General features: G+C 39.7%; 1 protein-coding gene across 12 annotated transcripts in view; it reads left to right on the forward strand.

Moving 5' to 3' along the window:
* The first annotated feature begins 580 nt into the window (after window positions 1-580).
* The window catches only part of LOC120556381 (A-kinase anchor protein 13), a 121,619-nt gene continuing 105,730 nt past the window's right edge, over window positions 581-16,469 (forward strand). For 9 of the 12 annotated variants that reach the window (XM_039795940.1, XM_039795943.1, XM_039795944.1 and 6 more), the window contains exon 1: window positions 7,134-7,299. The gene's annotated coding sequence lies outside the window, so the exon portion shown is untranslated. Of the gene's footprint in view, window positions 906-1,830; window positions 1,928-7,133; window positions 7,300-16,469 lie in introns of those variants that run through there. The other 3 variants (XM_039795942.1, XM_039795941.1, XM_039795952.1) reach the window with 3 other exon arrangements.

The raw sequence follows: 16,469 nt of genomic DNA on the forward strand, positions 1-16,469 counted from the left end.
AATAACACTTTAGTCATACTTCTTTCTTCCTTATAATTATTATTACTGAAAACATGTAAGATCTCTGTCACTGTGCAGCAGTTGGTAGCTAGCTCTTTTGTGGTTTTGAATCTTACCTTCAAAATAAAAGCATGGTTTTAATGACAGCTACAGCTGGTGGAGGTCTAGTTCGCTAGCTAGGCTACTGTCTCTGGGCCTGTCTGTGTACACACACACACACACACACACACACACACACACACACACACACACACACAACACACACACACACACACACACAAACAAAAGTCAACTAAGTCAAAAGTCTAGAAGTCAGAACAAAGGTTTGAACACATTTCTTATAATAATGTATTAATTAACCCAACATCCGGCATCAATCAGCTTCATCAGGCAACTTGTTTAAAGCTACTTCATTTATTGTGAAAAACACACACAGGATGATAATACAATTGTGCTAGCTTCATTCTGCCACAGAAGCGCGACCACGAGACTTGTTTAGAACAGTCACAATAATCATAGTTTACCTAAAGTTGTCTTTACATTTTTTAATCTCTTAGGTCAGTTTGGCATACATTGCGACTGAAAAAGTAATTGATCTAGTCTGAAAGTGAACTTCTACAAGAAACCCAATGCAAATAAGGCTTCTAATAGCCCTCGTGCAAACTCCTCCCACTGAGTTGTCCTGGGAAACACTAACAACTGTAACAAAGTGTTTCTGCACGGGGACGTTTGGGTGGAAGACCCACAGCGCCACTCATCCATTTCACTCTACAGTACAGACTTTTTAAAAGGACATTTGGGCCCAGCTCCAAACACTGCGAGGCCATCGATCAGGAAGAAGATTATGCGTCCAAAAGCTGCTGCTTCTTCTTTTTCTTCTTCACACCGAGCTTCATCTGCTTGAGGTAAGAGGAGTCATTGAGAATGGAGCCCGTCGTTAACCGTCCACTGATAGGAATGGACTCTGGCGTTACTTGGTGTCTCTCGGCGGTGTTGAACATTGAGAGAAGTTGTTGAGTGGCTGCTGGACGGACCTGGGCTTTAACTTGTTGCTTGGTAGCCATGACATCCTCCTTTAGAGGCTCGAGGGCTAATGTTCCTGGAAACTCCGCCACAGCGAGGACCAGCTCACTTGGCCCATTGACATGTAAAATGATCCGCTACAAAAGCAGCAAAAGTAGCCTACAATAAATACAGTACTCAAATTACAGAAGTTTAAAGTATTAAAGACGTTAGGGCCACTAAATAATATTATTTAGATTATTATTTAAAAAACACTTCCAGCATGATTAAATGCAACATGAAAACATATATTGTAAAAGAACTGATACTCCTAGCATAATACCTTAATATTGATATATTCCCCTATACCATATGTTGAGTCCCTCTGTATGGTGATTAAGTCAAACTGGAAACTTAAATCATTTTAAGCTGTCATTCTCAAGTATTAGAAGTAGGCTAAGTCTGGAAGAAATTCGACTTAGTGAGTGCTGCTTTAACTGTCCTTATTGTAATACTTTGTCAAAATAAGATGCAGTATAAAGTGACTGTGTGGCAGCAGAGACACACTTCAAATCTCTATGGGGCTATTTTTTCATCAAGGAAGTTCAATTGCACAAGCTTTATTTTGGATGCTAGTGGGAGGATCTGCACACATGTAAAGGAAAACGGTAGCCTACTAATTCATTTACACTCGCTTGACCTTACCCACTTAAACGACTTCAAAGGACCAGGCACATAAACATGGCCGCCCTCGGGTTTCCCATCTTTTAACACACCCATAGGTTTGCTCAAAAGTCCCATCATGGAACACATCTTCTTCACTTCCAGGATTACTTGGACCTTATCCCACTCAGTGTACAAATTGCTCCAGTGAAGATGCTCAGAATGGCCAGTTCAAACTAAAAGCTTCCTTAAAGTTGGAAACGTGAGTAAAAATCCAACATGTTACATATTTTCAGTGTCTTTCAAAATGATCTTGTGCCTCTAAATTGACACTTATCTGAACAGTGATTGTATGCTTTATTCTGTCATAATACCCGCATAAACAACCATAATATAATGACCAGACACATGTTTTATTTTATGCAATCCTCAGTTGTAACCTGAGTAAACTAGCAGCATGTGAAGGTGAAAGGATTTGAGGATCTAGAAGCTGTTTTATTACCTCTTACCTCAGAAATGTTTTTTAAATTTATTTCTGAGAGTATGAATTATAATAACTGGACAGCATACTGGAGGTATGACCTTCATACTCAATGGTTTTGACTCCTCAAACATTTTGAGCATCTGTTCCTCTTGCTGTCATTGCAGAGAGTTAGTGTTGACTCAGTATATCGGACTCTGTAGTCTAGCAGGAAGCCCACTCATCTGACTTTTCTGTGTCTCCATGTGGATGCTTTTCACTGTGGGATTGGCCTATAAGTCTGAGTCTCTGCCTTTTGAATGTAGGCCAAATATTCACTATCCTCATATGATATTCTGCAGAGGAGGTGTCAGTGTAAGTGAAGAAGGAAGGAAATACACCTGTTTATACTCCTTACTGAAACTGTCTGAGTGTCCACATGATACAAGCCTTACGTGATCGCGCACATGCCCCCCCACCTCTCCTCCACGCAGTTGCTAGTAGTCAAGGAGGACACAGAGGATTAATAAAACATGATGGACTCCTCAGAAGAGGTCATTATCTTCACTCGATTTTCTGCACGTGAAAGTCACCGGACGACACAATCTTCTGATATAGTCCTACTGAGAAATCCAGAGAGAGTTGTGTGGAGCTTTTCCTGTATTGCTTATTAGGGCATTGGCCAGTTGTAGAGGGAAGAACAGATTCACCTTTTCTTATTTGGTTGTTTTACGTTATCTTCTGTGATAATTGTCTCATGTCCTCTGGTATGTTGTGTTTGTGGTTTTACCCTCTAATGCAGTTCCCCTCAAGAGACAATAAAGGTCTGAACTCTGAACTGAATGTCCTTGTTAACTGAGTGTTCAGTTAATCCTTGATTTTGAACCACCAACCACACAGATCATTAACTTTCCTTTGCCACATTTTGACTCTGCTTGTTACACCCATTCTAATATGCTTGTGTGCTTGAGTAATTTGACACTATCAGCTAGAAATCTTGAACATATCTACTTTGCAAGACCTAAAAAGAATGATGATGGCAATTATCAAGTGCATTTTTAAAGTGTAGATTTCTCAGTGTTTAAATGAATAAAAGTCTTACAATTTTAGGTTATGAGGTTTTCACAGTGCAACTATTGAAATGGACATGTTTAGTTGTGAAATGCTAAATATACAATAAGGGTAAAGGCTGCTGGCTTTTAAAGTAACCCATATAGCATGAAATGACTTGGATATCAGGGTCATCATGTTGTCACAGTAGGTGTCATGTTTTAATCCGTGGATATGTAAATCTGGGAAGTATGAAAGTGAGTATTGTATTCCAAAATGAGATAATTACATTCTACTGATTACAAGCATCAGGAAGCAGCAGCAGACAAGGCAGCAGTTGAGGTCTGAGTTTGCCGAACATCCACACACAATTCCATTTCTATTCACAAGGCTGTCAGGAGAGGACTACACAATGGCTCTACTAAACAAAAGCTTATTAGTCCTCTCTCTCCTAGCAAACTTTAGGCTCAGTTGTGAGTCCATCCCAGTCAGAAATAAGTATTTAGCTCCAGTACATGAGACAAATAAAGAGGAGTTGGCCTCCCATTGGGAGCGCTGTAAATTACCATGAGGATTCTGCTGGCTCCAAGCTGAACCCAGCCAATTTATCATCTTCACAAACCCCCTAATTTAATGATGATGGAGGATATGCACTGTGTCAGCCTTGTAATTACACTGTATTTACTATAGAATGGAAGCATTAGAGTGAGTCTTAGAGGCACTAGTTCATGATGCGGGGTGGGTTTTGTATACCTGGGAGGGCGACTGCTGAATTACCTGCTGCTGATATTCACAAGAAAGGCCTTGACTCAGTTTTTGTTAAGACTGTAATCGCTGGAATCCTCTCGACACGCCAGACAGCAGCCGCACTCTGTTCCAAAAACAGCCGCCATCTCTGCAGCTTGTACACACTTTGTGCCCCGGAACGGTGTCCCTTTCCTCCTGGGACTTATCAGGCAGACTTGTTTGTCTTGAAAAAAAGTGTGCTTACAAATCTCTCCTATGAAAATGTGCAGCAGGTCAATAGGAGAGTGGTTTGAAAGCCCATCCTTTTACCAACTTTAGGGCAGCGTTTGATGTGAAATGTTTGGATAATAGTGCCGATAAAATACCAGAGCTGTTGGACCAATACCAAAACAATACCATAAAGAACTTTACTAGGTAAAGTTGTTTAAATGTTGATTTAAATCAAATTTCTGATCAATGAATTAGTAGTAGTAGTAGAATTAGTAGAATTAGTAGTAGATAACTTTATTGTCCCATCTCACAGTACAATACACTGTACACCCTTGGGTGTGATCAGGCCAGCTGGACAACTAGCTTATTTTGAGTGATTTAAGGCTTTTATGGCTTGTGGTACGAAAGAGAACTAGCAAAGAAATAAGACATATCTGACCAGACATTTGATGCCAACTTTGAGTATCGGACTGTTTTTGATACTCAACACATTTTGGTTGATACCAAAAAACTATTGAAGATTGTTGCTTGATACACTTAACTGCATGTGTACATGCAGTAAGTGTGCTGTACATTCACCATGAGACATTCTTGTTTACATCTCCATTCTGCTTGATTAAATTGGATCTTGTAAAAATGCATAAAGTGTAATCACACAGAGGTCTGATAATTAAAAATATCCCCAGAAGTGGTCAGACTTGCATTTAATTGCAATAACAACAAAGTGTAAATGCTAGATGTCTCCACATGGATAGAAATAAACCGTTGTGTGCCAGCCCACCAGGAAGCAAACACCAAACAAACAGAAGACAGGGGGTCTCAAATACAACGATGCAAACAGATACTTCCAAAAACTGGATTGTCAGGATGGATGGAGTACAAACCAGCTGGGCTATTTATTGTTGGGTTCAAAGCTATTTGGAGGAAGTCTTCATGTGTATATACTGAAATCTGATTTCAGTATGTACACCGGAGATGTTTTATACATGTGAATGGAATCCAGCCACGCGCATTATAGATGCAAGGCACGAAGTCTGCATTGAGACTGAAGGCTGAAGGTTTGTTCCTTGGTAGAAGACATTTTTAGACTCCCCAATGCTGCTGATGAGAAATGTATTCTGTCCGGTGCACAGCACATTATTAAAATGATTTTTTTTAGGGGCATTTTATGCCTTTATTGGGTAGTGAAGTGGAGAGATTGGACTTTGTGGTTTATAGTCGGCATCTAATCCCCATACAATACATTTTTCATTTCAAAATGTTCCTTCCTTCAACTGAAAAAAACCCCGTAATTTGTAGTGGTGTAAAAGTAACTAGGTATATTTACAAGTAACAGGTACTCCACTTGCATACAGACTCATGAGTAGCCAAATTTGCGTAATGTCCCATTATATGTAACCATTCATTCAATATAGACCCAAAACACAACTAACAACTACTACATTTATAAATTAAAAACGAGACATTAAATATACAAATGTCTTTGTCTTTGGTATGTCGCTTTACGCTGATGTAGGTAAGTTGTGGAATGCCGTTACACGTAAGTTCTCAACTAGAGACTTTACACAACATATAACACAAAATTACATAATAATATATATAAAAAAAAAAAGACTAGCTGCCAGAGTGTACAAAAAGTGCCTTGGCGGTTTGAGGGAGCTTGGGACAAAAACTGGGTGGGAAAATAAATTATCCGGAAATTATCGAGCTCATTTTTTCTTATCATGCGATAACTCGATTTATTGACTATCGCGACAGGCCTACTCATGAGGCACTTGTACTTAAGTATTTCCATTTTATCCTACTTTATATTACTACTCTACTAGAATTCTGAAGTTTTCATTCCGCTATATTTATACATTTCTGCTGTGGTTACTAAGTTACTCTGCATATTAAGGTTGTACAAACAAAATATATGATCAGTTTATAAAATATGATGCATTGTGAGTAAAATACCCAGTATAAAAAAAAGCTGTTAAAATGAGCTCCACCTGGACCAGCTGCCACATAAAAATACAGCTTACATACTAATGCACTGACAGGGACCATTCTTCATAATGAGTACTTTGACTTCTGATATTTTAAGTATGTAATGCTGCAATCATGATTATTGTTATCTATTAATCTGCCTCTTTTCTTCAATGAATAGATATAATTGTCTAGATAATAGTCTGTAAAACTTGAACAAATAATAGTCTGTAAAACATTAACAAGTGCTCATGACATCCTAGTATCCAAAATGACTTCATCAATTGTGTCGTTTTGTCTGATCAACAGTCAAGATTCCCAAAATATTGAATTTATTATTCTGTAAGACCAAAAAAAGCAACATTGTAAAGCAATTGTTACGTTTTGGAACCTGGAACTATCAAATGTTTTACTTTTTTGTTGTTGAAAAAAGACTTATTGAAATATGTTGCAGATTAGTTGTCAGTGGACTAATCCAGTAATCAACCAATCGTTGCAGCTTTACCACCCATAATTATGGACGTATTACATAAGTAAAGTTTAACTTGATTGAGTGTTCTTATACTCTTACATTAGTAAATGATGCGAATACTTTCCCACCACTGGCTATTTGGAATCAATAGATATTATTTGCTTGTCTACTATTTTAGAAAAATATGAATATAGGAAAATCATTACCAATACGTAACATATCTCAGAGTTTCCCTGTAATTAAATGGTTGAGGTTGAGCAGCTGTTTCATGGATTTTTCCATCAACACCAAAACATTGTCGTCAGCCATTAACCCTTTGTAAATTATCCAAGCACACCACTCTCACTACTGCTGCTTATTTAGCCTAATTGATTGATAAAGGGAGAGGAGTAGTGTGTATCTGCACATGCATCAAACACCATCCCTTTTATTAAGCAGAGGCAGGGTAGCTGTAGTTCCACCATCGCAGTTAGCAGACACCCGACCTATGGCCTGCAGGCTCCGCCTCTCTCCTCTGACATCAGGGCTTTGATCTGCCTAATGTCTGTGTTAGCACAAAGCCATATTTAGCTCTGTGTAATCAGTGTGGTGAGAGCCCGCATGTCCGCTACTCAGGATACCTGCCTACCTAGTATAAACACACCTGCTCTTTCTGATGGACCTAAAATGAATTTAATGTGCACCTGAAGGAGTCTGCTCGCAGCCGTCGTCATCAAATAGACTGAGGGTAAGGTTTCCATCGATGCTTTCATGTGCCGCTTTAAAAGTTTCTCTGTAGCTTCAGGTGACAGAAAAAAATGAAATAATCAACAAGCAGCTCTTAGGTTGTAGGTGGTGATGTCAACAAAGCCAGACTATCATATGTAGGAAGTGGATTCTAAAGGTTTTCTTCCTTGGTTTTGTTTCGATGATATTCCCCAGGGCAAAGTTTGACTGTGATGCAACTGCCGTGCTGAGCAACGTCTGCCTCCTGATAACGCTTAACAACATGTGTGACCTGAGAGTCTGCTGTTAAATAAAGTTATAATTGGCCTTTGCTTATTGGAAATGACATTTTCTTTCTGCACATACATCTCCTCGAAAGCCAGTTTGTTAAAGCTATGAATTCATGCCTACTTCTCTAAATAAAACTACTGGTTAGGTTATTATAAAATACCCGATATATTTCTGAAAGGGCGGGCTATGGAGGCTCCACTCATTTCAATTTCAAATAATTTCAATAACAAAATTAGATTTTCATTCAGTTTATTATACAAAAGTTCTTCCATATAGACAAAAAGATAATCCACTTCCCTATAATCAAAGCTTTCTCATTGAGACACTGGCGGTAAAATATTGAGTCTGTTCCACTTTGGTCACAGTTTTTTAAGGATGTCTGTTCTCTGATTTCTTTAACTGAATTTTTGGTCACATGGTGTATGTTGTGCATTCCAAAGCTGTGATTGGTGGCACGTAATGGACATGCTTGGTATAAGATATCTGAACTGAATGTAAACATTTAAATGTTGTCAAATTTTGTGAAAATGTAAAATCACAATCTGATGATACATTGTGATGAAATTCATGATTGTAACTTTTAATTGGGTACTTCATTAAATAAGTATTTCTCGTCCATAAAGTTTGGGACTTGCAAGAAACCGATGAAAAGGTCAAAATCGAAGAAGCAGAGGCTGACATATCCTGACTTTTAGTCCCTTATGACTAGTAAACCTTCATGTGTAATCGGTGAAGTTCCCCTTTAAAAAATATGGAGCATGTGTCAGTCGTGCTTAAGTGATGAGACAGGATCTTCTATTTAATATTGTTGTGGTTTTGTGGTTGATGTTCTTGAACAACCAGCAGTACGTTTTAGAGATGGACTACTTCAGCACATATTTAGATCACAAGTATTAATTTCAGAAGCCCATCCTGTTATTCATTTCCTGTTTGAGAAATAGAACATTGTTGTGTGCTGAGATGCCTGTTACGTAAACAGGGAATCAGTAGGGGAAGTGAGTAACTCGTGGACATCACTGGCAATCCAGTTCCCAGAACCATTGCAGTGGTTTTAGTTTCACATTTCTTTGGCCATTTTTGAAAATGTTTAAAGAAACCGAGAGTGGGTTGAGCTGTGTCACCTGGTTGAAGTGTAACATGTTAGAAAGACCCTATAGAGGTCACCATTATATCACGGGGTAAACACACAAACACGTGCATATTTGTGGGCAATTTAGAGTTTCTGATTGACCAAAGTTGGATGACTCAGCTTCACAGAGCTGAGAATTGAACCCTGAACCATTTTGCATTGAGGTGATAGTACTAACCAATGGACCATTTTGAGGTCTATTAAAGCTTTGGAGATGTGCATACTTTTATCCCACATGTTGGTTGGTTTGTTAATGGAAACCATGTAACCTAACGATACCCATCATCCATTACTGCAGTGGGGGTAATGTTAATCTGATCAGGCCTGTTGTGATCTCAGGTTTGCCTGGCTCAGGATTCTCCGGACTAAACCTCTTACCTCTCAAATGGGACAGCCACTTTCCTTTTCTCAAACTCTGATGTCTGCCTGTCTTTCTGTTTTCTTAGCTCCTCAGCCCCTATTTTCTCTTCTTTTCAACATCAGTTTATTTCGCACACCACAGTTGAATGAGTAAGTGCAGTAAGTTGCCGGTGAAATGTCATATTGATCATTTTGAGAGATTTTGTACCAGTGTCTGCTTCTGTAAATAAGTTGAAATCCACATTGCTCACCAAGCTATCACCCATCAGGATCCTGTGAGAAATTGTATTGCCGCTGAAGTGCAGCTGAATTCAAGTAACTGCTGAAATTGCCCTGTTGATTTTGCAGTGTGTTGAACATTTACACACAGGCAAAGGTAGATAGCGTGTTATTGTTCTGGAGGTTTCTGGGCCATAGGCCTATTCAATTTTTCAGTGAAAGCGTTTCATCAGAAAGTCATGACTATCCCTCTAAATACTAGCCCAAGCCTTTCTAAAAGGGTCACCAAGCCCACTTTATTTAAGTCTATACAAAATGCAAAGTGTAAAAAATGTTTTCCCCTTTCATAGTAGGTTATACAGTATGTAAGCCTACTGGACTTTTTTTTGGATGGGACCGTTCATTTCCTAGAGTCTCTGGTTGCCTGGCAACTAGCCCTGGCCAAGAAATAGTTTGACACAATCCCTGTAAATCTACCAAATTTAATTTTTATGTTTTGGTTTTGTCACGGATTTAACAAAGAAGATATAACAAAGTGAGTTTTTGAGAAGCTTAAAGGTCCCATGACATGGTGCCCTTTGGATGCTATTATATAGACCTTAGTGGTCCCCTAATACTGTATCTGAAGTCTCTTTTATATAGACCTTAGTGGTCCCCTCATACTGTATCTGAAGTCTCTTTTATATAGGCCTTAGTGGTCCCCTAATACTGTATCTGAAGTCTCTTTTATATAGACCTTAGTGGTCCCCTAATACTGTATCTGAAGTCTCTTTTATATAGACCTTAGTGGTCCCCTAATACTGTATCTGAAGTCTCTTTTATATAGGCCTTAGTGGTCCCCTAATACTGTATCTGAAGTCTCTTTTATATATTTTTTTTTTTTTTTTTTTTTTTTTTTTTTTTTTTTTTTTTTTTTTTTTTTTTTTTTTTTTTTTTTTTTTTTTTTTTTTTTTTTTTTTTCCTTATATATTGGTCTCAAAATACTTTCCTTAAGATGTGCCATTTCTGTGTCTGTAGCTATTGAGGAGGAGAGAGGGGGAGCAAGTGGAGGGTGGGGGTGTGGCCTTGACCAACTGCCACTTTGCTCATTTGAAAGCCATGATGTCTCTCTCTCATGGGTGGGCCAAATTCTCTGGGCGGGCAAAGCAGAGAAAGGGGAGGTAACCTTGCTCCTTATGACCTCATAAGGAGAAGCTTCCTGATTGGTCCATCTGAGCTTTCATTTTCTCAAAGGCAGAGCAGGATACCCAGGGCTCGGTTTACGCCTATCACCATTTCTAGCCACTGGGGGACCATAGGCAGGCTGGGGGAACTCATATTAATGTTAAAAAACCTCATAAAGTGACATTTTCATGCCATGGGACCTTTTTAAAAAAAAAAAAAAAAAAAAAGCCAAGCTAGTTGTTCCCCCTCCCCATGTTTGCAGTCTTTGTGCGAAATTAGCTCACTAGTAGCTTTGTATTTTACATACATACGTGACCGAGATATCAGTCTAACTCTCGTCAAAAAGCGAATAGGCAGATTTCCCAAAATGTTGAACTATACCTTTTTATAAATATCTACAGAGCACCTCATGGCTTTACGGTGTGGAAACAGAGGGGGAGGAGGTGGCATTAAACCTAGGCAGGAGCGCTGATCAAGGCCCAGGCCCTGATTACAGGCCGGCCCCCAGTGTGCCTCACAATAAGATAATGCTATCTGGGCCCACAGGTATTTTGTTTCAGTGGAGAGGGTAATAACTGTCACCAAACACTGAGGAGACCTTTCATCCCCCGGCCTTGTATCGTCAGCCAGCGTTTGTGTGCAGTCTCTGCACAGAGGCAGCTTTTGTATGGCAGGGTGAGGTCACATCACCATGATGGCCTCATATCTGTCCACAGAGACAATAGCTAGGTTTGATTAAATCAAACAGCCGTGACTATCTAAATGGTAGTCAACATTGTGTGTCCAAGTTACTGTGGTGTCGTTGTTAAGGAGGTGACGTAGCCCTGACTAAATTAGCCATTCCCCAGAAGAGCAGGGCTGATAGTGAACAGTAAAAAGAATCACACAAGGGTTCAGCACAGAGCAGACGCACTTTGCTCTCTCGGGGGTTTTGTGCTCTAGGGGAGTGCAGTCGGTGTTGTAGTGGTAGGCCAGTCACTAGTGGTTAACCAGGGGAGAAAGCATGAGAGGTTAAACAAACGTCTGAGTTAAACATCAAACCCAACTGAGCCACACAGAGCCTTAATCCTCCCTCAGTGTGCCACATTTAAAGGCTTTGATTGCAAATGTTCTATTTAGGAAACTAGCTGCTGAGAAAAATGTACTGGTGAATACCTCGGGAATTTAAGTGATATGGTCGTCAAGAGTTCTAGAAGTCTTGTTTTATGAGTCAGATGCTGCTCATGTTTGGAATGGCACTTATATTTGAAAAAAGGTGTAGTTTCATTCAGTCTTTCAGCAAAAATGTAAAATTCAATTTGACATCGATCCCAAGCTCCAGCACTTCCAAATCCAATAAAAGTGTTTGAGATGCAAAAGACGGGTTGATAATACAAGAATAAAAAGAAGTTAAGAGGAGTTAAGAATACACAGTTGGACCGTTCATATGTCTCTCACCAGGCTTAAATCAGCCTGAAAGCTCTCCCTGGCCCTCTTTATCTGCCATTTGGTGGAGGTTTTTATCCAAAGCTCCTTACTGTACCACGAGGCCTCGCATCTAAAGCAAGATTGCAAAGTGGGGATTGAACCCCAAAACCTGGCAGTTTTTGTCAATAGCTGTTAGTGTTGTTGCTCACAATATGAAAACAATTCCATGTTGATCTTATGTCAACACTAATAGCGTTTACCCACTGCTAGTACCAGCTCTACTCTACTCGGCTCGGCCCGACTCGACTCCTGTCCTCCATTTTCCGCATATATTCTGCAGATTTAGTACCGCCTCATAAAGCGAGCGTGGCTGGTCGTCCTAGCGATGCTGCAGGAAACTGCCTTTACCTAACGCGACACACACACAGAACGTCGAAGGTGTGTTGTTTTTTACTCTCTTGTTTCAAAAGAAGCTGGAGGCAGTAAAAAAACCACCGCTGGCTAAACTATTTAAAAATGGCGGGTTTGTTCAGGACACCCCCGTCTGTCTCTAGCAATGATGACGCAGTGATTAGTGACGATTCTCTCTGACCAATCAGTAGTCTGCAGGTTTTCACCTCACCTTTTGGTATCGCCTCAGCTCGCTGGGAGCCTGGACGGAGGTGAGACTAAAAAAGTACCGGTTAGCAGATACCAGGGGCTTTTTATCAGAATGGAAAACCAAAAAAGGCGAGTAGAGTCGAGGTGAGTCAAGCAGGGACCATGTGATGGAAAAACACCTTAGGTGATGTTTCATATGTTTGTCATCAGAGCTGCAAAGATGAATTGATTAGTTGTCAACTATTAAAATAATTGCCAACTGTTTTGATAAACGATTAATCGATTTGAGTCATTCATTATGAAAAAAGAAAAAATCTCTGATTCCAGCTTCTTAAATGTGAATATTTTCTAGTTTCTGTACTCCTGACAGTAAACGGAATATCTTTAAGTTGCAGACAAAACAAGACGTTTGAGGACGTCCTCTTGAAACATGGATCAACATTTTTCAACATTTTCTGACATTTTATAGACCAACTAACAACTGATCGAATAATCAAAAAATAATAATCGTCACATTCATCGCCAATAAAAATAATCGTTAGTTGCAGCCCTATTTATCATATGCATGCAGCTATGGAAAAAGAAAATAGACCAACACAGGCAGAAAGAATAAGGTATCCAGGTCAGGTTGTCTTTCATTGTCCTGTCTAGTTTTTACTAGGCCTGTGTAGGTGAGGTACCAAGTCAGTCCAGCCCCTCTCTGAGACTTAAGTCCTGTCTCTGTTGTCATCATTGAGCCCTGGTGTTGGATGACACCCCAGGTCTATATTGGGCTTCTCTCCCTCTTTACAGGTGTTTCCATGTCCTTGACTGCAGCTCTGTATGCACAGCCTAATTAAAAAAAACCTTCATGAAGAAGCAGCCTCAGGTTAACTGTTGTCCCCATAACACAGATCTGCAGTGACATTCTTCAAGTTAATTAATGGCCAATGGGAGGTTTTTGAACCAGGAAGACTGCAGTATATAGCTTCCAGGCAATACAACACTGATGTAAAGTTGTAGATTGCCTGTTATGTACGTTGAGTTCAAACAAAGTGACCTGTTTTTTTATTTCAAGTAGCTGCACTGCACTCTGTACTGTACAGCTTCCACTTTCTGCTCTTTTGGCACTATTTATCCAGGAAAGGTTTGATGAGCCCTGTGCTTTTTTTCAGCAGATGATAAAATGTAATCAGTTGATCAGCACACTCCCATTATATGCATTGCTCAATGGCAGTTGTTGAGGTAAAGCGTTATCTAGAAGTGGGTGGTTTTCACTTCTCTAAGCTCCAGGCCGCCGACTCTGATTTCCAGGACAGACGTGATAGCTGGGTTGGTTGAAAATGCATGTTAACAAAATGTCATGACGATTTCCAGGCAAATTCAGCAAGTACAATGAGACCCAGTGTTAAACATTAAACAACTTTACTTCCCAATATTGATGCAATATTTATTGTGTAGATAAGTAGGCAGCCAATGTACGTGTGATAATGACCCTGTAAATGACTAAAAGTGCAATGCTATGCTGCAAATGGACACGTAGATCATGGTTGGAGGGCGGAGTTAGGTTAGCACCTTTTGATCATGTAGTCATACTGCTTTTATTTCCTGAAGTGTTTTGGTTTTGAAATACTTAATGGGCTCCTAGCAACTAAAGAACCCTGACCTGCACTTAGCACGTGTATTTGTTTTAGTAGTTTAAAGAGATGTGGCCTTTGGGCAGGAATATGTTCCTGCAGGAAGTCTCTGAGGGAGTGGTGCTGGCAGAAAAGGTCTTCAGTCACCTCTGATCTGTACCCACTGTTTACTGTTCTTACCATCGATTCATTGTTTGCTGGCGTGTTATAATGTGATCCCATCTATAGTAAATTCTTTTTGATCTGACAGATTTCGAAAAGGTTTACCTGGTAAGATGATTACATGTCTTTAGAAGGATGGTGCCAAAGAGGGGGAACACATAGTAGAGGTACAAACATGCATTGTATAAAAAAACCTGAATATTTCCTTAAATTTGGATTAGTTTTGTTCCAAGCATGAGTGCGTCAAATTGTTTGTTTTAATTTAACCCTTGGTTCTCTTGAACAATGGAAACCTTGATGTATTTACAATTGTGAAAACTGAAAATCACCATCTTAAAGGTTCGCCAGGGACTTTTTGACCCATATTAGTGCTATGGAGCTGTTTTTGGGTAGGTCTTTCTTTGTTTAGCTTCTGGCATTAGGATGCACAACGCGTGCGTGATGCAATACACATTCCTTCCAATGGTTTCACATCTTTTTTTCCCCACTGATCTACAGGTGCCCGTAACATGCAAAGGTATGCAGTGATAGTATGTAAACAAATACTTTTGTTGAGAAATACTAAATGTGAAGAAAACCTTTGTTTGTTTAGAAGAAAACTTCACCGGCGCCTTTTTAAAGTTTTTTTTACAGTCCGGTCTGTCATAAAGGCACCTCATTCAAATAACTGGAGTCAGTGAAGCTGTTCGTGTGGCTTATATTGGACCCAAAGTGGTGTTTACCTGACTGTGACATTAACATCGGATGCCTCTCTATCCAGGGAGGATTATTAAATCATGTGTGATGGCAAGCTGGTGAGTCCCACCGAGAACAAGGATCTCTCTCCCCAAGACAGACCTTTTCACAGACAAAAAGCAACACATTTACAGACAGAGCTGCAGGTAAAATGTAAAATTTGAGGTTGTACACAAAGTCTTAGTCTGCACTTTGTATGTGGTTGTGTTGTTGAATCTTCAGCTGTTGATTGGGGGTGTAGTCTGATTAATGAGATGAGAAGCTAATCCTGTTCATCCTCCTATTCGCGCTGCAGTCACATGGCTATTATGGCTTATTTTGATTGCCAGGGGACCTGTTGAAGCCATAACGGGTCCATTCTCAACCCTGACTCAGCGTATTACCACTCTTATCCCAGCATTGAGGGGCTTTTGTCTCTTGATTTATTGGTTCATTTGTGTCAGCGGTGCACTTCAATGTGGCTGCTTCTTTGTGGCCTTCCTGCTGCAGAGGAATAAAATTCAGTTTTAACAGCATTTCAAAGGCAGGTTCTGCCATAATAGAAACTCTTAAGGAGCTCTGCTGAAGGCTGGCTGCACCCACTGTTTTAGGTGGAGTTAATGGGTTGTGTAATCTCGATAAGCAGGTGTCGGGTGGCCGTAGGGTGAGTTTAGGGGATGCCATTTCTCAAGGTTCTTGTGTTACCAGAGAAGGAAACAGAGTTTGGTTTGGATACAAGGTCTTTTCCTGAATTACATGGACAGGTTTTTATTTACTTTTTATCTTATTTTTTTATTTTAGGAAGAATGTACTGTGAAGAATGTGAAGAACAGTGTAATTGTAGGATTTTGTGTTTTTCCCATCACTTGAGAAAAATACAGTTAGAAAGGTTGGTTTCTAATTTTTTAATTTTACCTTTATTTTACAAGGAATATTCCCATTAAGATTCAGAGTCTCTTTTACAACGGAGTCCTGGCCAAGACAACAGCATAAAAAGTTTAAACATAAAAACCAAAAAATGACAGACTTAAAACAAACCGCAAATGACATCAAACAATCAGTGATCAGAGTTCAGTAACAGGACGTGTGCATTCAGTGGTCAGAAAGCCCTTAATCTTGTTTTTAAATTTGCCCATGCTAATAAAATAATCTAGTTTAAGGTGACTTTGTAGCTCACACCAAAATGATGGAGCAAAAACTTTAAAGAGGTGATAGAATGATTATATAGGGTATTTCACACTGTTCCTTATGGTCTCCTAATGGGGTATGTAACATTGGTTGGGCTGAAAATGGCCTGGTTGATATTTTATTGGCCCTTATGCATCCCTGTGTTTTGGCCCTATTTGTAACAAGAGCTTTTCTTCCAAATATGGTATGGTCATGAATATTTAGATGAGCTGCGCGCTGATTGGTTGAGCGCTTGCCATGCCCACACCATTAGAGACGCGCTGATTGGTTGAGCGAATCCCCCAATACACACATTAGAGAAGCGACAGAATCTCATATTCCAGACACTGCAATGTTTCATTA

This window comes from Perca fluviatilis, chromosome 3, assembly GCF_010015445.1.
Source record: "Perca fluviatilis chromosome 3, GENO_Pfluv_1.0, whole genome shotgun sequence".
In the NCBI taxonomy this organism is placed as follows: domain Eukaryota; kingdom Metazoa; phylum Chordata; class Actinopteri; order Perciformes; family Percidae; genus Perca; species Perca fluviatilis.